General features: G+C 50.0%; 1 protein-coding gene across 4 annotated transcripts in view; it reads left to right on the top strand.

Annotated features, from left to right (window-relative positions):
* MAPK4 (mitogen-activated protein kinase 4) overlaps positions 1-19,124 on the top strand; it is a 168,030-nt gene that overhangs the window by 82,619 nt on the left and 66,287 nt on the right. The window lies entirely within an intron of this gene.

Below are 19,124 nucleotides of genomic sequence, written 5' to 3'. Positions count from 1 at the left end.
TTGGTTTTCTGTGAGATCTTTTTTTTAAAAAATGCTCTGCAACATTACCTCTGAGAACCCCTCAGACTTGACATTCTGTGTAAATTACATTTTTATATGTAAACAAAATGTATTTGTGGCCTTCCAAACATTATAGTATACACTAATGGCCTTAAACGGTTTTAGTGAAAGACAGGGGATTAAAATAACTAATTAAATTAAGTAAATGATAACCGTTATAAAGGAACTGTAAGCAGAATCATAATTAGTGAATTTGCTAATTATTTTCCCCACTGCTTGGCTGCTGTTTGGTTGTCAGCTGAAATGCATTATTGTGTTTTGGGGAAGAGGAAATTTACTTGGAGGTTGCAAAGACTAGCCTACGCACCAGTGCTAAAGAATTCCATCCCAGGGGACTTTAAGGAATAGATTTTGGACAACTGTTCAATTGATTATTCTAAATTAAATTACTAAGTACTGACTCCAAATTTGGTTTAGAGAAACCTTGCTGGTATATGCATTCCATCTTCCTTCCCTTATTTTATAAGTAGAGTCCAAGAAATTGCCTAAACTCGAGTAGGCAGGACTACTGGAAAGTTATTTTCAGGGGCAGCTTTGCCCTATAATATAAATTTAGTGAAGTATTAAATAGAACTCCTTTTTACAGCTGATATCCCTGGACAGAACGAATGCCCCTCATTTGATTATTATTGATGTTTTAAGGGGTTAAATGGTGCTGGGCATGAGATCTATCATGGCATATATGAACAGAGAATAGCATAGCCAGGAGCATCTCTTGTTCAAAGCTCCAATGCTCCTCTGTGATTAGCACCCTGCAGGGGGTGGTTAGTAACCAATCAGCCTCAGTCTTGACCCTTCAAAGTGAGACCAGATCAGCTACAGTGCCATCATTTTCTTGATGGCTTCGTATTGCGTTGGGAAAGAGGTTTCTGCCCCTACCCTCCACCTTCCAAGTCTCCCCTTTGCCAGTGGTTCTCAAAGGCTGGTCTTGAGACCAGTAACATCAGCATCACCTGGGAACTTGCTAGAAAGGCAGCTTCTCCAGTCTCACTCCATCCCAGACCTCCTGACTGAGACACTCTGGGGTGGGGCCAGTCATCTGTGTTTGAAGGATCCTTCCAACACATTCAAGTTTAAGCACTGCTGCTCTGGGTCATTGGAGAAGGCAATGGCACCCCACTCCAGTACTTTTGCCTGGAAAACCCCATGGACGGAGGAGCCTGGTAGGCTGTAGTCCATGGGGTCTCGAAGAGTCGGACACGACTGAGCGACTTCACTTTCACTTTTCACTTTCATGCATTGGAGAAGGAAATGGCAACCCACTCCAGTGTTCTTGCCTGGAGAATCCCAGGGATGGGGGAGCCTGGTGGGCTGCCGTCTGTGGGGTCGCACAGGGTCGGACATGACTGAAGCGGCTTAGCAGCAGCAGCAGCTCTGGGTCATGGCTCACCCAGGCAGGGTGGCCATTCCAGGGTCAGGTCTGGGGATCTCTGTTGAGAAGTCCAACTGACCTGACAGGAAGCTTGGGCTTATGCCCGAAGTATTCATTTGGCTCTGGTTCCAGACAGTCCTCTTCTTGCTGACAGAAAATGGTATGGATGGGCTTGCTGAAGCAGCAGGAATACACGTGGACACAAGCGCATCTCCCACAGCACTCTACAGTTGTCTGTAGCAGTGGAAAACTAGCTCCTCTTGGCCGTATGCTGATGTGAAACATATTTTCTTATCCTTATTTGCCATCTGTGTCTCTTCTTTGGTGAGATGTCTATTTAAATCCTTGGTCCATTTTTTAATCGGGTTATTTGTTTTCTTACTGTTGAGCTTTATGAGTTCTTTGAATATTTTAAGTAACAGTCCTTTATCAGATATGTCTTCTGCAAATATTTTTTTCCCAGCCTTGGGCTTATCTTCTCATTCTCTCGAGGCATCGGGAGCTTAAAAACTTCCCAGGTGGTTCTAATATGCTGCTGAGTTTGAGAATCAGTGGGTTAAATGTCAAGGTACCTGATGAAGGTGAGGAGAAGGATGGGGTGGGCAGTAAGGGAAAAGCCCAGTCACTGACAAGAGACCCTCGAAAGATGGTTCTCTAGGCAGCTCTCAAAGCCCTCTCTTCTTCTCAACATCTTGTCCCACAGAACCAAAGTAACTTTCCGTCTTCAGAACATCCTTTCTGCTTTGCCCTGGTGACCATGAGGTTGACAGTAAGTGATGACTTCCAAGTCTTTCTCACTTTAATCTCTGCAAGCCATGATTTTTTAAAAAAGTTCAAAAGGGATTCATAATGAAAAGCTACCACAATCTTTCCCATCTTTGACTGCAAACTTTCAAGCATTTCTTTCTTTAGTTGTTTTGTTGTTTGGTGTCATATCTTTTAAATAACGTACTTGACTTGCTCAGTAGTGGTTTTTCTGGTTTTGCTCATTTTTGTTGTTAGAAAAAAAGAACAAGACAGAAAGGGAGTAATTTAGAGAGTGAAAATCTGCTTGTCTGCCTATGAAATAACCTGATATTGTTAGGGTAATATTTATTTTTTGGTGAATCCTTAATTCCTCTCTCACTAGAAAATAAGCATTGTGATACTTGACTTTGATAATAATTATCACTTTTTAAAGAGCTTATCTTTTATCCTTTAACTTCCAGTCCTTATAGTCACTATAACTTTCTTTCTCTTTCCATTAGAATTCAGCACTAGCTTTCAACTTGGTTTGAGAATGTACTTATTTTCCTTCCCTCCTTCTTCCCTTCCACCTTCCAAATTTTATTTGCTACTGAATCTTTTCTTGTACATGTCAAATTTGATGATATTTACCTTTTGTTTGTGACATACACACCTATAGATTGATTCTAAAAATGGAAAACCAGTAGATGTCAAATTCATTTGCATTGTGGGTTTGTGTAAATAATGTCCCCTTCCCCAGTAACTCTCATCCTGTCACTGATTCTCCACTGCAAGTGACAACCATGTTCCCAGAACTTGGGGTTTAAGAAGAGAGCGGGAAGGGGAGGGAGACCCCTGGGGTGATGTGGAAGGGTGTCCAGTGGTTTCCCATGCAAACCTTCACAGAATTCCAGTTTCAGGAGTTACTTCCCACCTGCCTGTTACCCTCAGTCCGGGTGTTGGTGGAACTGGAGAGCGCCTTCCTCTGTTGCCCCTGCCCCGCCCTCAATGTGCCTCCTGAGCAGAGACTTCCAAATTCCCACCCTTTCAGAAATGTGGTGAAATCTCTTGTCTTCTGGTTTTTATGCTCCTGTTGTCTCCACTTTTATGGGTTTATATTGATTCAAAGGGCTTCCCTTGTGGCTCAGTGGTAAAGAATCCACCTGCCAATGCAGGAAATGCGATTTTGATCCTTGGCTCAAAAAGATCCCCTGGAGAAGGGAATGGCAACCCACTCCAGTATCCTTGTTTGGGAAATCCCGTGGACAGAGGCTCCTGGAGGGCTACAGTCCATGGGGTTGCAAAAGAGTTGGACATGACTTAGTGGCTAGACAACAACAGTTGATTTAAAGACTCCCTTCCGAGCATTTTAATGCCATCTCAGTGGAAAGGGAGACATCAAATGCCCACTTGGCCCACATCTAGAACAGCATCTGAGCTGCCGCCTCCTCTCTCTGCAGCTGCATCCCGGCAGGACTGAAGTACAAGAAGATTTGGAATTTCTGCTTTGGAAAGGAGACCTTGCTTAGATTACTGTTCATTTGGGTGGGTAGGGGGGAGGGAAGAGTGAAGGGGAAAACGGAATATGATAGTGTAAAATAATGTCCACATTCAGTTGCCTTGGTAACAGCCTCCCTCTGTAAATAACGCTTGGGAGGCGGAGGGAGAAGGGGAGAGCTGGTGTCAGCAGATTGATGGGGTTGACAGAAGGGAAGGGAATCACCAGATTGGAACCACTCAGAGGCTAAAATCGGCTAGATGACTGAGAACTGAGTAACACCTGTCGCTGATATCTGGAAGGCCCCAAACCTGTTCAGTCGTGTAAGCAAAAGACTCAGGAGCTGTTTGAACAGGGACAAAAGGCAGCAGTGTTTTGGGGTGCCAATACTGCATCATTACCCCTCTCCTCAAAGAGGCTCCATGACCCTCTCTCCTCCTCTTTCTGGCACCTGGGGAAATGACCTCTGTGGTGTCAGTTTACCATCCCCCAAATAGCCAAGGTGATGCCTAACCTTTCCTGACCAGGACACAGGTTTTCATTCCATGGTTAGCTTTAGGGCTTAAAGTATAGATCCCCTGGGAGAGGGAACCTGGTATCTTAGTTACGGAGAAGACTAGATGGCTAGACTCAAATCCTTCTGGAGGTGCTAACAGGGAGGGGTCTGGGTGTTTGAAAAAAGCAGTAGACAGGACACAGCAGAGAAAGAAAAGGAACAGAAAGTGACCTTGGAATCATCCAGATAGATGTTTCCTCACCATTTGCCTGTGATTGGATGTTCCCCATCCTCTCATCCCACTCGTACCTGCCCCCTCATCCTCTTTCCTAAACTCCCAGGTGGCTGTTCTGAGGGGATATTGATCAGAGTTGGAGTGCAGAATATGGGATGGGATGAGGACTGGCAGGGGAGAATGCTCTAGGTGGAAGATGGGGCAGCAGGAGAGAGCAGTGTTCATCAAGGGGATGGCTGGGAAAGAGTGCAGAGAGCAAAGACAGAAGGCCAAGGAGCCTTCTGCCACACATTTCAAGCTACGGGATTAAAGATGAGGGGTGAATGCTGACAAGCCATCCAAAATGACCCTAGAACTTGGCAGAGCACCACAGGCTCTCCAATGTGGCAGACTAGCCTGCGGCTGCAAGAAGGATGGGCTTGTGAGAGTCTGTGCAGGATCTTGCTGCTGGGTGATTATTAGACACTATATATAGCCACCTGATACTCGCAACAGGAGCTAGGCACCTTTCTTAGGGTTTCCTACCATGAACCCATTAATGTGATTGCTGTCCCTGGTCACAAAAGGAAAGGGAAGCAAGAGAAAGACAGTCCCTTGTCAAGGGGCACATAGCAAGTTAGTGGCAATTTTGTGGTGTCACTTTCCACAGTGGCTCCATAGGCTGTTTACTGGGACAGCTCTTAGCACTCAGTGCCCTGGGGCATTTAATTCACTCAACAGCATCAGTTCAGTTAAGTCGCTCAGTCGTGTCAAAGCAGATACATTACTTTGCCAACAAAGATCTGTCTAGTCAAAGCTTTGAGTTTTCCAGCAGTCATGTATGGATGGGAGAGTTGGACTATAAAGAAAGCTGAGCGCCAAAGAATTGATGCTTTTGAACTGTGGTCCTGGAGAAGACTCTTGAGAGTCCCTCGGACTGCAAGGAGATCCAACCAGTCCATCCTAAAGGAAATTGGTCCTGAATATTCATTGGAAGGACTGATGCTGAAGCTGAAACTCCAATACTTTGGCCACCTGATGCAAAGAGCTGACTTATTTGAAAAGACCCTGATGCTGGGAAAGATTGAGGGCAAGAGGAGAAGGAGATGACAGAGGATGAGATGGTTGGATGGCATCACCAACTCAATGGACATGAGTTTGAGTGAGCTCTGGAGTTGGTGATGGACAAGGAAGCCTGGTGTGCTGCAGTCTATGGGGTCGAATAGCCTCATGGTAAGGGCGTGGGGTCTGGAGGTGGACTGTTGGGGGTTTGAAGTCCTGTCCTGCCACTTCCCAGCTGGGTAAGCTTGGGCAAGTTCCTTCGCCAGGTTGTGCCTCGGGTTCCCATTTGTAAGATGCAGTCAATGCTGATACGTTCCTGGGAACATCCTTGTGAATTTTAAATGAGATGGGGTACATCGCTGTCAGTCATCATTTAGTGTGGGGAGGTGAATAATATTTATGGGGATTATTGCTGCAGCCGTCTTTTATGTGGTATTTACTTTTCACACTGCCTTCAGGGCTACTGCTTTTAACTCTCACAAAAGCCCTGTGAGATATAATATGGAAGGTGTTAATATTCCCGTTAGTAGACGTGGAAACTGAGGCTCAAGGTCACGTCTTCTGTGAGTGGCAGAGGTCGGACGTGAACCCAGAGTTCTTTCATAAGCCAGAGGCTCGCCACTCCACTGTGCCTGACGGGCACCTTCTCCAGGGGAGACGCTGCCTCCTCCAGGCAGTCCCCCAAAATCCACGGGAAGCTTTGCATAAAAAGAAATGGGACATCACAGGAGTACGTCTCCCTTGGCTGTTTCCTGAGAGTCAGGTGACGTTGTTTGGTTCTTCACCTGCATCTTCTGCACTTGGGGCCCACCTAGAGCTGGTCAGTCAGAGTAGGTGGCTTCTGGGAAAAGGAGATGGAGCCTGAGCACCTCAGCAAATCCCCCCCGCCCCTCTCAGAGCGCCCAAGCATAGTCAAGGGGGACCGGAGAGTCAGGGGCGTTCACCAGGACTCTCAGAGGGCCTGCGATGGCCACTGTCCCCAGGACATCCAGCCCAGAGCCCTCCCATCTCCACTCCACCAGCTGGAGAGCCTCTGCTCACTCCTCAGGTCTCAGCTTAGATGTCTCTTCTTCAGAGAATCTGCCATTTTTCATCAAAGTCTCCTTGTCGTCCCCCCCATCACCTCCTGTACTTTCCCATCACACACTCATCACAATTGTAGTCACGCATAGGCTCTATTTATGCCAGTATCTGTGTCATACCTGCCTCTCCACCCGCAGACTGTAAGTTCCTTGGGGCCAGGGATTGTGTCTGCTTAATTTACCCTGGGTCCCTCCCCACCCACTGTCCGGTACAAAATGATGCAATAAATATTCCATGGAAGTATTAAATGTTTAAAAATACACACAAATGCTTTGGACAATGGAAAGTTGCTTTGCAAATGTGTTTTCATCTTCATTTTACTGCTGTCTGTGGGGCCACCACACAAGGAGAGAACAGTCTGCGGCAGCTGAGGCTCCCAGATAAATCAGGCAGGACAGTTCGTAGGAAGTCCCTGCTATTTGGCATGTCTGCTTCTGAAGAAGGAAAGTAGACAAGTGAGCCGGAGGAGGGAGTCTTGGTAAACAACCCGAATTTAGCATCCTGAGTTTGTCAGTGTGATGATCTATAAGTTGGGAGAAGGAAAAAAACGAACACCTAAGGGAATGGCTTGCAGTCGCTGTCTGGGTTTATTTTTGCTTGAGCTGGTCTGTTCCTACCATGCCGATGATGCCCAAAAGTAGTTACTAGGAATCAGCCAGCAAGAGCCCTTCTCTGGTCCCAGCTTCTTTCAGCTCCGCCGGACTCTCTGCAACACTCCCGCTAAATCAACTATCTGCCTTCATACTTCCGATCAGCTCCCACCGGACCTCACTGTCCCTCACACCTTGGTGGGTGCTGTCCCAGCGCAGTCTGTAAGCCCAGACTGATCTTCAGAGCTCACTGTTCAGCCGCCCCCTTGTTCCCCATGAACATCCTACTGTTGTCCAGAGAGCCGACTTGGCTTCCACCAGCACGCCGCCCCTCCAGGCAAGGCGCTGTTATGAATCACTTCCCCAAGTGCCCCTTCCGAACAGTTTCCACTCTCAAGTCCCTAGCTCTGTTGCCACCCATCTCTTCATCTGTTCATCAAATTTTTATTGAGCACCTACTACGTATCAGAAACTGTACACGATTGGGGATATAAGGATTAACCAGCCACCGTACTCTTGCTCTCGGAACATCCAGAATTGGAAAGGATGACCCACAGGGAGGTGCAGCCCCGTGAGATGACGCCTTGGGTGTAGGCATTGTGCACCACCATCCTGGAGAAGGGAGAGCTTACTCTGAGGACGGCAGGGTTGACATTTGGTAGCACTGCTCCAAGGACCCTAAGAGGACAGGATCTCTGACATCAGGCTGTGTGTACTGGGAAAATGGCAAGTCAGAAAATGGCAAGTCAGGGACTATTGCCCTAGTCTGTGTGTCGTGGGGTGCGGTTTGGGGAGTGGTTGGACGTGAGGCAGGAAAATAGATCAGGTCCATTGTGGGGGCTGTGGAAGAAGCTTGAGTTTCAATCTCTGAACAGTGGGGAGCTATTGAAAATCTTTTATAAAACAGGAGAATGAAATGATCAGATGCATTTCAGAGATCACTGAAAGAAGAAAGGAAGATGGATTGGAGAGGATGCAGGAAGGTGGTGGAGAGAGCATTTGGAGGCTATTTAGGCTTCATTCATTCATTCACTCTAATCCTGCTCATGGAAGAAGCCACAGTGCTACAGTGCTCTCAGCTGCAGGGAAGCCAATGTGAATGGTTCTCGCGCCTTGCTGTTACAGTGGGGTGAAAGCTAGAGGTGGTCCGATGCAGGCTCTGGACGTGTCAGGATATCCAGGACCTAAGCTGAGGTTGTGTGGCTGAAAAAAAGGGGACAAGTGGCAATATTTCCAAGAAAAAGTCTTATCTTCCCCACATCACCACCTCTCCCATGTTCTTTCCGGTCACAGCCCACACCAGCTTCCCTAGGAGGTCATCCCACTGGAGACCCGGCAGGGAGTGGGAAGAGAAAGGCAAGTCCAGGCTCAGAAAACACCCTGAGCATAGGCACAGGGGGTGGGAGGGCTCTGAGATTTTTCCAGGCCTTCGTCCCAGTCGCCTTTTCTGACAACCCAAAAGAAATCAGAGCCTCTTTGGAGCCTGTAGGCGTGGGGTAGAAGCCGACAGCCCATTCCTGTCTGCAGTTGTGTTGAAGAGCGATGGAACAGATTGATCCATGGGTCAAAGAGACAACGATCAAAGTCAGTGTTTGGTTTGCTTTTTGCTTTATTTCAAAGAAAAGCTCACCTTAATCATATAAAATTGAACAAAGGGATATGAGTGGACCGTGAGTCCCGGGCCCTCTGCCTCATTCCGGTTGGTCAGGACTCTTGCACCCTGACTCTTGCTCCTGATGGAGCCCCTTGGCTCCATCCTGACAAAACCCACCCCCCTGTCCTCTCCAGACTTCCTGGGGCCCCGCCTCGTGGGCACAGGCACTACGTCCCAAGACTCTCTAGCCACCCACACTTGGGATCCTAATTTGCAGTTTGGGTGGTTAAAACAGATTCTAAACCAAAAACAAGTCATATTGTTGCTCGAAAAAAGAAAATGATTTTGTCATTGGTAATATAAAGTCTTACTCTAACAGCAAACTTCTTCCCACCTAGAAGGTTCTCACTGATGGTAGGGGTTGCTCCCACCACCCTCCGTGAGTAGGGATGTCAGTCCTCTGTATCTGTAGGTTCCGCATCTGCAGATTGAAACAGCTGCAGGTCAAAACTGCTTGAAAAAAATTTCCAGAAAGTTTCAAAAAGCAAAACTTGAATTGGTCATGCTCCAGCACCTTGTAACGTAGCAATTTTTACTATATTAGTGCTAAGTCGCTCAGGCATGTCTGAGTCTATGCAACCCTATGGACAATAGCCTGCCAGGCTCCTCTGTCCATGGGATTCTCCAGGCAAGAATCCCCTCCTCCAGGGAATCTTCCCAACCCAGGGATCAAACCAGCGTCTCTTTTATCTCCGAGCATTGGCAGGCAGGTTCTTTACCACTAGCGCCACCTGGGAAGCCCTTATTGTATTAGGGATTGTACATAGTCTCCAGATTTGAAGTATATGGGAGGGTGTGTGCAGGTTATTTGCGGATACTGTGCCATTCTATATAAGGCACTTGAACACCCTTAGATTTTGGTATCCACAGGACTTCCTGGACCACAGACTCTGGGGGATGATGGTCATCTCTCTCTGCTTACTCCAAGTGAGAGGTGACCAGTGCTGGAGAGGACAGCTCCTTCCAGCCCACCCTTCTAGAAGGTGTTCTGGAAGGCAGCTCTGTCTATGATGCACACCAGTCAACTGCCTTACCTACCCCTTTGAGTCCCAGTTTGCTCTGGCCTCAAAGCACTGATAGGTATTGAGGGCAACATCTACCCAGTAGCATTCCTCCCAAGATGTGGCTTGGAGACTGGATCTGCCTTTAAGCCTGGGAGTGGCTGGGCGCTTCCCAGGCAGCTCCCTGCCCACACCCTTGCTTTTTCTCTTGTTCCCTGCTCTGGAGAACTCCAGCATGACAAGGACACAGAGCCTGATTTGTGCTGGTGCTCAGAATCATTAAATCCTGAGGTTGGTGCATCTGGAACCTGTAGAGAAAGGGTGGGGTAAAGGAACGCTTCCCTGCGTCTCTGCTCTGCCTAGGCACTCATGCCTCCTTGGCCCAGCTGCCAGCCTGATCCGGGTTTCCAGCTAACAATGCCCAGCAGGTAAAAAAAAAATCCAGTCCCTGCCCAGGACTCCCTGTACCTGTGAGAGGCATGGAATTGGTGGCCGCAGCGCGATTATGTCTATATTGTGTTGGTCATGCTGCTGACCTTCTCGAGGTTCCAGCACTTTCTGCAGTGAGGACTTTTAACGATCTGTCTGTCTAAGGCTCCCGGGCAGCGAGGACTGTCTGGATGCCAAGTGCTCACAACCGCCCAGCAACTCAATTAGGAGGCAGAAGTGGTGCCTGGGGGTGAGGTGGGGCGGGGGTCCCTCTTTCTTCCCTTACCCCTCCTTCTCTCTCTCCTCACTTCTCCTCCCAGGTCTCCTCTTCCACCTTGTTCCTCCTCTTCAGCCCTGCTCAGAGGAACTGGGCCAGCTTGGGCCCCCACCTTGCCTCTATTCAGGATTCTGAATGCCCACTGTCTCACTGGTACCTTGAGGCTTAAGACCATGCACATCCCTGTGTTTCCTTCATGGCCTTGGTTTCACGTGAACAGACAGAGGGGGCTTTTGCTCCTGGCCTATGGGGGCTTAGCTCTCCCCAGTCCAAAATGGACTTGGAGCCTTCCCGATGCCACAGATACTGGCTCTGTCCCTCCAGGGTTCCTGCGGCACCGTGCTGGGCACCAGCCCTGTGCATCCTCGGTGGGGACAGCGACCAAGTCACCATTCCCCCTTCCTTCTTCCTCCCCCAGCCCAGCCTGGCTCCCAGCGCTGCTGTCGGTGAGGGGAGAGGATTCCAGTCTGGAAGGCGGACAGCTGCTGCCATGCGGTCCATATGCGATGCTTTTCCCCGTTGCTGAATAATTACTTAATGACTTGAGGAGGCGGGGCTGCTCCTTCCCAGCCTGCCAGGCCTGGCCGCGTGCTGCTCTCTGGCAGCCTGGTCAGGACGCCGTTCCTCTTTGATGGAGGCTGTCCTGGCCATTTGCATGGTGGTCCTGGGGCCCAAGAAACCACTGGAAGTGCCTGCACCCCAAACTGACAGCCTGGGGCACCCTACAAAGCCTGGTTCCTGCCTCTCTGAGTGACCTGAAGATTCATTTCCTTTTTCTGGGTCCCAGTCTCCTCATCTGGCAAAGTGAAAGTGTCAGTTGCTCTTTTGTGACCCCATGAACTGTAACCCTGTAACCCACCAGGCTCCTCTGTCCATGGGATTCCCCAGGCAAGAAATACTGGAGTGGGTTGTCATTTCCTCCTCCAGGGGATCTTCCCGACCCAAGGATCGAACCCAGGGCTCCCGCTCTACAGGCAGATTCTTTGCTGGCTAAGCCACCTGGCAAGGCTGAGGGCAATTAGTGTGAGCTGAACTGGCAGTGTTCTGACACCCAGGATGGACACCTTTCTCCAAATGAAATTGAAACCAGCTAAGAACACACGTGCCAGCTGGAAAACCCAGTATCACCATCTGGGCTCTTGTTCTTTGCCTCATTTATCTTAAGAACCCCAGGGTGGGAGAGGGGCAGTTGTGGGGGCGTGGTGGGTGGTCCCCTGCCCACCTCCCTGCTTCCTCTTGCTCTCTTGCTTCCATCGCTTTTTTCCCCAGTCTTCCTCCACTTCCTTCCCAGGCAGTGGAACCGTTCTTCTCCAGGGAGTTCTCATAATCGAAAGGCTGATCACTTCCTTCCCTCCTGCTTCCTTGTCCAGTAGGTTTTAATGACCTTGACCATCAAACATAAGAGGGCTATTTGTATATAGAATCTCTCACAGGCTTGCAGGGCCTCATTGTTTCTAAGAGGCCAGTGACACTTGCTGGTATATCTTCTGCTAGAGCGAGGAGGAAAATGAAAAAGCAAGCACCCATCAGCACGTTTCCCTTCCAGTGGGTCATGTTCCTACAATGTGATCTCTGTGGCATGAGATTCTGAGTCTTGGAGTCTCATAGCCTTTCAGTGAAGGAGGTGTTCTCAGGGAGAGTTGAGGAGAGGGCGATGGACGCTTGGAGGTCCCTGAGAGCAGGTGGCCTCACCGTGATGGGCCAGGTTAGCCCCTGGTATTAAGAAGCAGAGGCATCACTTTGCGGACAAAGGTCCATCTAGTCAAAGCTATGGTTTTTCCAGTGGTCACGTATGGATGTGAGAGCTGGACTATAAGGAAAGCTGAGCACCGAAGAATTCATGCTTTTGAACTGTGGTGCTGGAGAAGATTCTTGAGAGTCCCTTGGACTGCAAGGAGATCCAACCAGTCAATCCTATAGGAACTCAGTCCTGAATATTCATTGGAAGAACTGATGCTGAAGCTGAAGCTCCAATTCTTTGGCCACTTGATGCAAAGAGCCAACTCATTGAAAACGACCCTGATGCTGGGAAAGATTGAAGGCAGGAAGAGAAGGGGATGACAGAGGATGAGTTGGTGGGATGGCATCACCAATTAATGGACATGAGTTTGAGCCAGCTCTGGCAGATGCTTAAGGACAGGGAGGCCTTGGTGTGCTGCAGTCCATGGGGTCGCAAAGAACTGAACATGACTGAGCGACTAAACTGAACTGTCTTAGTCTGTTTGGGCTCCTACAACAAAGTACCATAGACTGAGTAGCTTATCAATACCTGAGGTTTGTCTCTTGTGATCTGGAGGTGGGGAAGTTTGGTTTTTCCCATTTCCTGGAGAGCACCCAGGCAGTGAGAAGACTTGAACCCAGGCCTCCCGGCTCCCAGCCCGCAGCTTTCCTCCTCGGCTGTGACAGCGCCGTGTGGGCCGGCGATCGTTGCTGTCATCTGAGCTGTCGGGATGCCAGCTCTTCTGTCACCTGTGGACAGCGGGATGCAATCACCAGGAGAGAGAACACTCTTTCTGCTCTACGAATGATTTCTTTGTACCTTTGAGCGCAACCCCTGGAAGTGATTAGCGTCCGTGGGAATAGTAGGGGGTAGCCCGTGGCACGTCCACGGGACAGTGGGCCAGGTGCCTGGGTGGGAAGCAGACCAGTGAAAGGAAGTCAAGAGCTCAATGAAGTTTATTAAAGGGACTGTACCGCACGCAGGATTCAAATCAGGAAAAAACTTGTGAAATTCTTGCATCTGGGTGGCATCTCTCATGAGGAGGAAAGAAGTGAGTATCACAAATATGAATTTGTTAATGATACTCTGGACCATAGGGCTTCTCAGAATCCATTTGTTCTGCCCTGTGTGGTGCTTAGTTGCTCAGTCATGTCCAACTCTTTGCAATCCCATGAACGGTAGCCCGCCAGGTTCCTCTGTCCATGGGAATTCTCCAGGCAGGAATACTGGAGAAGGTTGCCATACCCTCTTCCAGGGGATCTTCCGAACCCAGGGATCAAACCCAGGTGCTCCTGCATTGCAGGAGGATTCTTGACCATCTGAACCCCAGAGAAGCCCAAGAATACTGGCGTGGGTAGCATATCCCTTCTCTGGGGGATCTTCCCGACCCAGGAATCAAACCAGGATCTCCTGCATTGCAGGCAGATTGTTCTGCCCAAATATTATTTATTGTTAAGTAAGTTAATAATTAGGCATTGGGGCCAGAGTGATGCACATGGGCCACTGCCTCTCCAAGCTTCCAATCAAACACTGAAGACAAGGGATTAAAGCTCAGACTAAAAGAGAGAAAGTAGTATGAGAGGGGAGAACACAGTCTGACAGATAAGCTAGTCTGGAGAGGGAACAAAGCATCAGGGAAGGCTTCCTGGATGAAAAGGCATTTAAGCTTAGACCCAGAGGAGAAGTAAGAATTAGCCAGAGGAAGAGAGGAAACGGCATGCATGGAGGCCTAGAGGCAAGAGAGAAGATGACGTATTCAATGGATGGCCGGTGAGTGGACTCGAGGAAGCTATGAGGTCAGAGGCTGAGACCGTTAGATGGGATGCCAGTTTCCAAGGTGATTTAAAGGAGCAAGGCTTCTCCTCCAAGGAAGTGGGGAGACTAAAGAAACAAAAGTGAGCCCTCAAATGTGAGAGGGATGGCGGTGGGAGCTTCATGGCAGGAGCCCCCATAGGAGATGACAGAATGCACTAGGGTTGCAACCAAGCCTGGATCAGGAAGTGGGGTCAACCCCATCTAGTGTGTGATCTTGAGCAAGTCAGTTCACTTCTCTCGACACAGAAGGGAGGGGAGGGGACAGGTGCCTGCCCTGCACAAATCACTGGTGCCGTGTTTATTCACATCGAGAATAATTATGCCTTCCTCGCCATGTGCCATGGAGCCTCAAACATTGTTGACCGTGTGTGATGGTGCCCAGCACATAGTAGGCCCTCAATAAACACCAGCAAGTCAGACTGCGTGCCTGGGGAACACGGTGGGGGCTTGATCCCAGTGGGGGCAAGGAGCTCAGAGAGAGCCTGCCTGTCCACGCAGATAGGCTCTGCCCTGAGCACCAGCTGTGGGCCATCGACAGGGCCTCTCAGAATGCTGATGGAGAAGGGTTCTCATCTTCCTGGCTCATCAGGAAAGAGGGGTGATCACTGGTTATCAGCATCTGCTGTGGGTGCAAAAATGAGTTGATAGTAGTACACATAACGGAAGTTGCCATTTCTGATCTAAAGGCAAGATAACTTAATGCTGTATCCTTTAGCTACAAACCAGGGATCTTTCAGCATCCTTGCCATCTGCTGACCCTACAGGGGAGTAAGTGGCTCCCTGTATGGGCCCCAGCGTTTGGCAGGAAAAATCAGATCTGAACAACGAACTCCTCCAGGGACCACGATGGATCATGAAATCTGGGCTCAGAGAGAGTAGTCCCGGAATTCAGGAAGGCACAGTGGCCCGTGGGCACCGTACAGTGGGTGCTGGTGTGAGTGTGGGAGAAATGAAAGAGGCAGGCTCTGCTTTGGAGAGGCTGAGACCCTGGCTGGGATCTCTGCCCTTGAGAACACAGTCCAAACAAAGCAAGCCCCAAAGGGCTCACCTTATTTAGCCACTGAAGTCAGAGCTGTCCTGATTTAGATTTTGAAAGAGGCCAACATCTTCTGCGATCCCAGGTTTTGTTCCTTAGGAAAAAAAAAAATACGAGAAGTTTTTCCTTTGCGTCGATAAAGGTCAAATGGAGGAGTTGTGTCAAATCAGAAGGATTTCAGTGCTGGCACACACACACAGCCTCACACACTTGTGATCTAAAAGTCACACTCGCAGCCTCGAGCCTGTGCAGGTGGAGCTCCTGCCCCCATGCTGTTCCCGTGGCGACCAGCACCCACTCCCCACCACTTGAGGACCCAGACTGCCCGCCCCCAGCTCTGCACCGATGTGGGCTTTGGAGCTCCAATGAGGTCGCTGGAATTTCTCACTGAGCTATTTCAGTATTGTTGGGAGGCTTGGGAAGCCTTTGTTCTCCCTGGCTGGTTACGTAATTTTCAAGAGAAAAGGCAGAGGAAAGACTGAACTGAATGCTTTCCGAGTCTGCTTCTGGGGGAGGTGGTAACCCCAGAATTTGATGTCCCCTCCGCTCCTTTTATCCTTCCAGCCCCTCTGGAGCTCTCCTCCCTTCCCCCCTCAAGGAGATGATGATAAAACAGGTTCCCCTCCTGTTTCTTACACTTGGCATCCCCACTGGCATGTTCTGGAGGAAGCTGTAAATGGGAAACCAGCCAGGGCCGGTGGCATCACTGCCTCACGGGGACGTGAAGGTGTTTGCACATCTCAGGGGAGGACGCTCACTGGGGCCTGGCCTGGGGACCAGGCCTGTCAGTGGCTCCCCGCTTGGGATATACGTGTATTTTAGGCCAAGCAATGCTTTGGGTCTGGGGCTGGTGGCTGAAGTGCTGGCTGGTGTGTGAAGGGGTATCCGAAGACCTTGGCTGGAGTGGTCCTGGGAGTGAGAGAAGCTTGGGGCGTAGGACCTGCAGCCTGAGTTGGCATCATGGGTGTCGACCCTGGGGAGAGCCAGCTGCCCCTGCACGTGGGTTCCCACAAATAGAAAGGGCTTCCGGGCTCAGACGCCTTTCTACCCGTGAACGCCCCCCAGCCTGTTCACCTCCTGGGTCGAGGGAGTGGTACTTCAAGAGTCAAAAGACCAGGAGGAGTTGTTCCCCTTGATTCCTGGGCGCCCCACAGCTGCCTCCTACTGCAAGACGCACAGAGGCTCAGTGCTAAAAACCAGAGAGAACCCAGTGATCACTGCCTCGGGATCAGCAGCCCTTTCCTTGGTGAGGCCACGTGTCACCTCTCTTCTGAGGTCTGGGTGGCATCCTTGCTTGAGCCCCGCCTTTATCCCCAGCTCACCGCCTGTGTGTGTGTGTGTGTGTGTGTGTGTGTGTGTGTGTGTTAGTCACTCAGTCGTGACCCCATGGACTGTGGCTCACCCTAATCCTAACCAGCTTCCTCTGCCCACTCCTCCCTGGAGGGATTCAAAAAGCTTTCTAATCTGGGCTCGGGGGCAGTTGTCTTTCCACATGGGTTATACTTTGTCATAACCCTAATCTTACTGCAAGCAGGTAGCCATTCCTATGTCAACTGGCATTTATTTCTAGAATCCTTACTGTGTGTCAGACACTGGACTCCCCCGTGGGGTTATGTCAGTGAATAAAGAAAGGTAAGTTTCCCCAGCAACCCCGACTCCCCAGGGTCCTGTCTGGCTCTGGAATCTGATGGGATCTAAGCCAGCTCTGACCCAGGAACCCCTGCCCAGTAGACTCAAGGTCTCAGGCCAAGTCTGCCCCTTTTCCGTCTTGGCCATGTCAAAAACTGAGGCCTCCAGCTCCCTCCCCTCCGTTAGTCACCTATTGCCTATAATAAACACCCCCACATTTAACTAACTTAAGCAGCACTTGACATCACACAGTTTCTCTGGGTCAGGAATCTGGGCCCAGCTTTTAGCTGGTGCCTGTGGTATAAGGTCTGGGTGAGACTTCAGTGGGGCCATGGCCTCCGGGAAGGGCTGCAGTCCCCTCAAGCTCACGGGGGGAAAGATCCACTTCCCAGCTCACTCATGTGACGGCCAGCAGGCCTCAGAAGATCCCACTGTAAGATCGCACCTGGGCCCCCCTTCGGGGCCGCCTCACGACACAGCCTCTGGCTCCACCTGGGCTGGAAGCCACAGTCTTCCTGTATCCTGATCTCAGAAGTAACATCCCGTTACTCCGACCATATTCCGTAGAAGTGAGTCAGGGGGCGTCCCTGTTGGTCCCGTGGTTAAGACTCCATGCTAACACTGCAGAGTAATGCGGGTTCAGTCCCTGGTTGAGGAACAAAGATCCCACATGCCTTGTTGCGGCCAAAAAATAGTTTTTTTTTTTAAAGTGAGCCACTAAGTCTATACACATTTAGGGGAGGGGATTCCACAGGACCTGAAGCCAGGAGGTGGGGACCTTCCCCTCCTCCAGGAGGCTTCTCTGACTGACCCGCCTGGTCCTAACTCCTACTCCCCCTGTAGGAGAAGGATGAAGCTGGCCCCCGAATATTTTTGCACCATTTCTGTAATTGTTATGTGGGCCTGCTCTCCCTGTAGGAATATAAGCTCCTTGAGGTCAGGAGCCATGTGTTCCACATCTCTTTATTTCCCACTTAGACCAACCATATACTTTCTATCAGGTATTTCAGGTTAAAAACAAGCCAGTAAAAAATGCCTTAAACAAAAATAGAACTTGACCGTCTCACTTGGCAGGAAAGCTGGAGGCAAGCATTTCCAGTCTTAGCCTAGCTACTCAGCGACGTCTGCAAGGCCCCATGCTCGTCTGCCAACTCCAGTGTGCTGGCTTTGTTGCCACATGGTCTCAAGATAGCTGCTGTGGCACCGGCACCACAACTGCATCCTACAACTGCATCTAAGGACAGGGAGTAAGGGAAGAACTTTTTCAATGAAGTCCCTGCAGTGATCTTTGCTATAAGGCTATTGTCCAGAACTAGATCATATGACACCTGTCAAATGGGAGTTGAATTAGCACGACTGACTTAGACGTATGGCCCTCGGTGGGGATGGGTGTGGATGTCATCACCCTCTGGGATTTTGGCAGTGAGGCTGTCACAGGAACCAGGGGTGCTGTTGGCGTTTAGTGGGGCAGAGCTAGGGTTGCTAAATTTTTGGTAATACTGTACCGTGTTGTGCTAAGTTGCTTCAGTCTTTGTGAGCCTGCCAGGCTCCTCTGTCCATGGGATTTCCCAGGCAAGAATACTGGAGTGGGTTGCCATGTGCTTCTGCAAGCGATCTTCCTGGCCCAGGGGTTGAACCCACATCTCTTATGTCTCCTGCATTGGCAGGCAGGTTCTTTACCACTAAGCACCACCTGGGAGGCCCCCCAAGCTCTGTGAAACAAATAACTCTACTGTGAAATTGACAATGCTGTCTCTGCTGGAGAGTGCTGCTTCGGACCAGTGGTTCTCTACTGGGTATGATTTTGTGCCTTCTCCACTGGTGATGGTTTTCAATGATTAGAGGTATTTTGGTTGCAACAACTAGGGGGCACTACTGGTATCTAGTGGGTAGAGGCCAGGGATCCTACAGTGCACAGGCCAGGCCTGCAGCCAAGAATGAAAGTGCAAATGTTAGTTGCTCAGTCGTGTCTGACTCTCTGCGACTGTGGTCTGCCAGGCAAGAATACGGGAGTGGGTTACCATTCCCTTACTCCAGGGGATCTTCCCGACCCAGGGATTGAACCTGAGTCTCCTGCATTGCAGGCAGATTCTTTACCCTCTGAGCCTTCAGGGAAGCCCCAAGAATGATTTAATCATAATTGTGCTGATGTTGAGAAGCTCTGCTGTAGAGCCCCCATCCAACCATGGGTCATCCCTGAGTTGGGCTCAGCCGCTCAGTGGCTGACCCAGACTTGGTCTCTGTTCCTTTGGAGGAAGTGGGAGTGGTTCCTGGGCAGGGGGCCAGTGGCAGCTATGGGACCAGCTGGGAGGATGCTCAGCTCAGCTTCCCTCTAGGATGGCCAGTCCCTGCAGCCAGGGGCTCTGGCATCTGAGGTTTATAGTTAGAGAAGAGGTCAGGTACTGGTTGGAAGGCAGGGTTGTGGTTGTTTGAACTTAGCAGAAGTTTTGTTTATTTATTGG

The sequence above is a fragment of the Bubalus bubalis genome, chromosome 22, assembly GCF_019923935.1.
Source record: "Bubalus bubalis isolate 160015118507 breed Murrah chromosome 22, NDDB_SH_1, whole genome shotgun sequence".
NCBI lineage: Eukaryota > Metazoa > Chordata > Mammalia > Artiodactyla > Bovidae > Bubalus > Bubalus bubalis.
The sequence above is the reverse complement of the archived record's forward strand: the minus strand, read 5'-3'. Positions and strand labels throughout refer to the sequence as shown.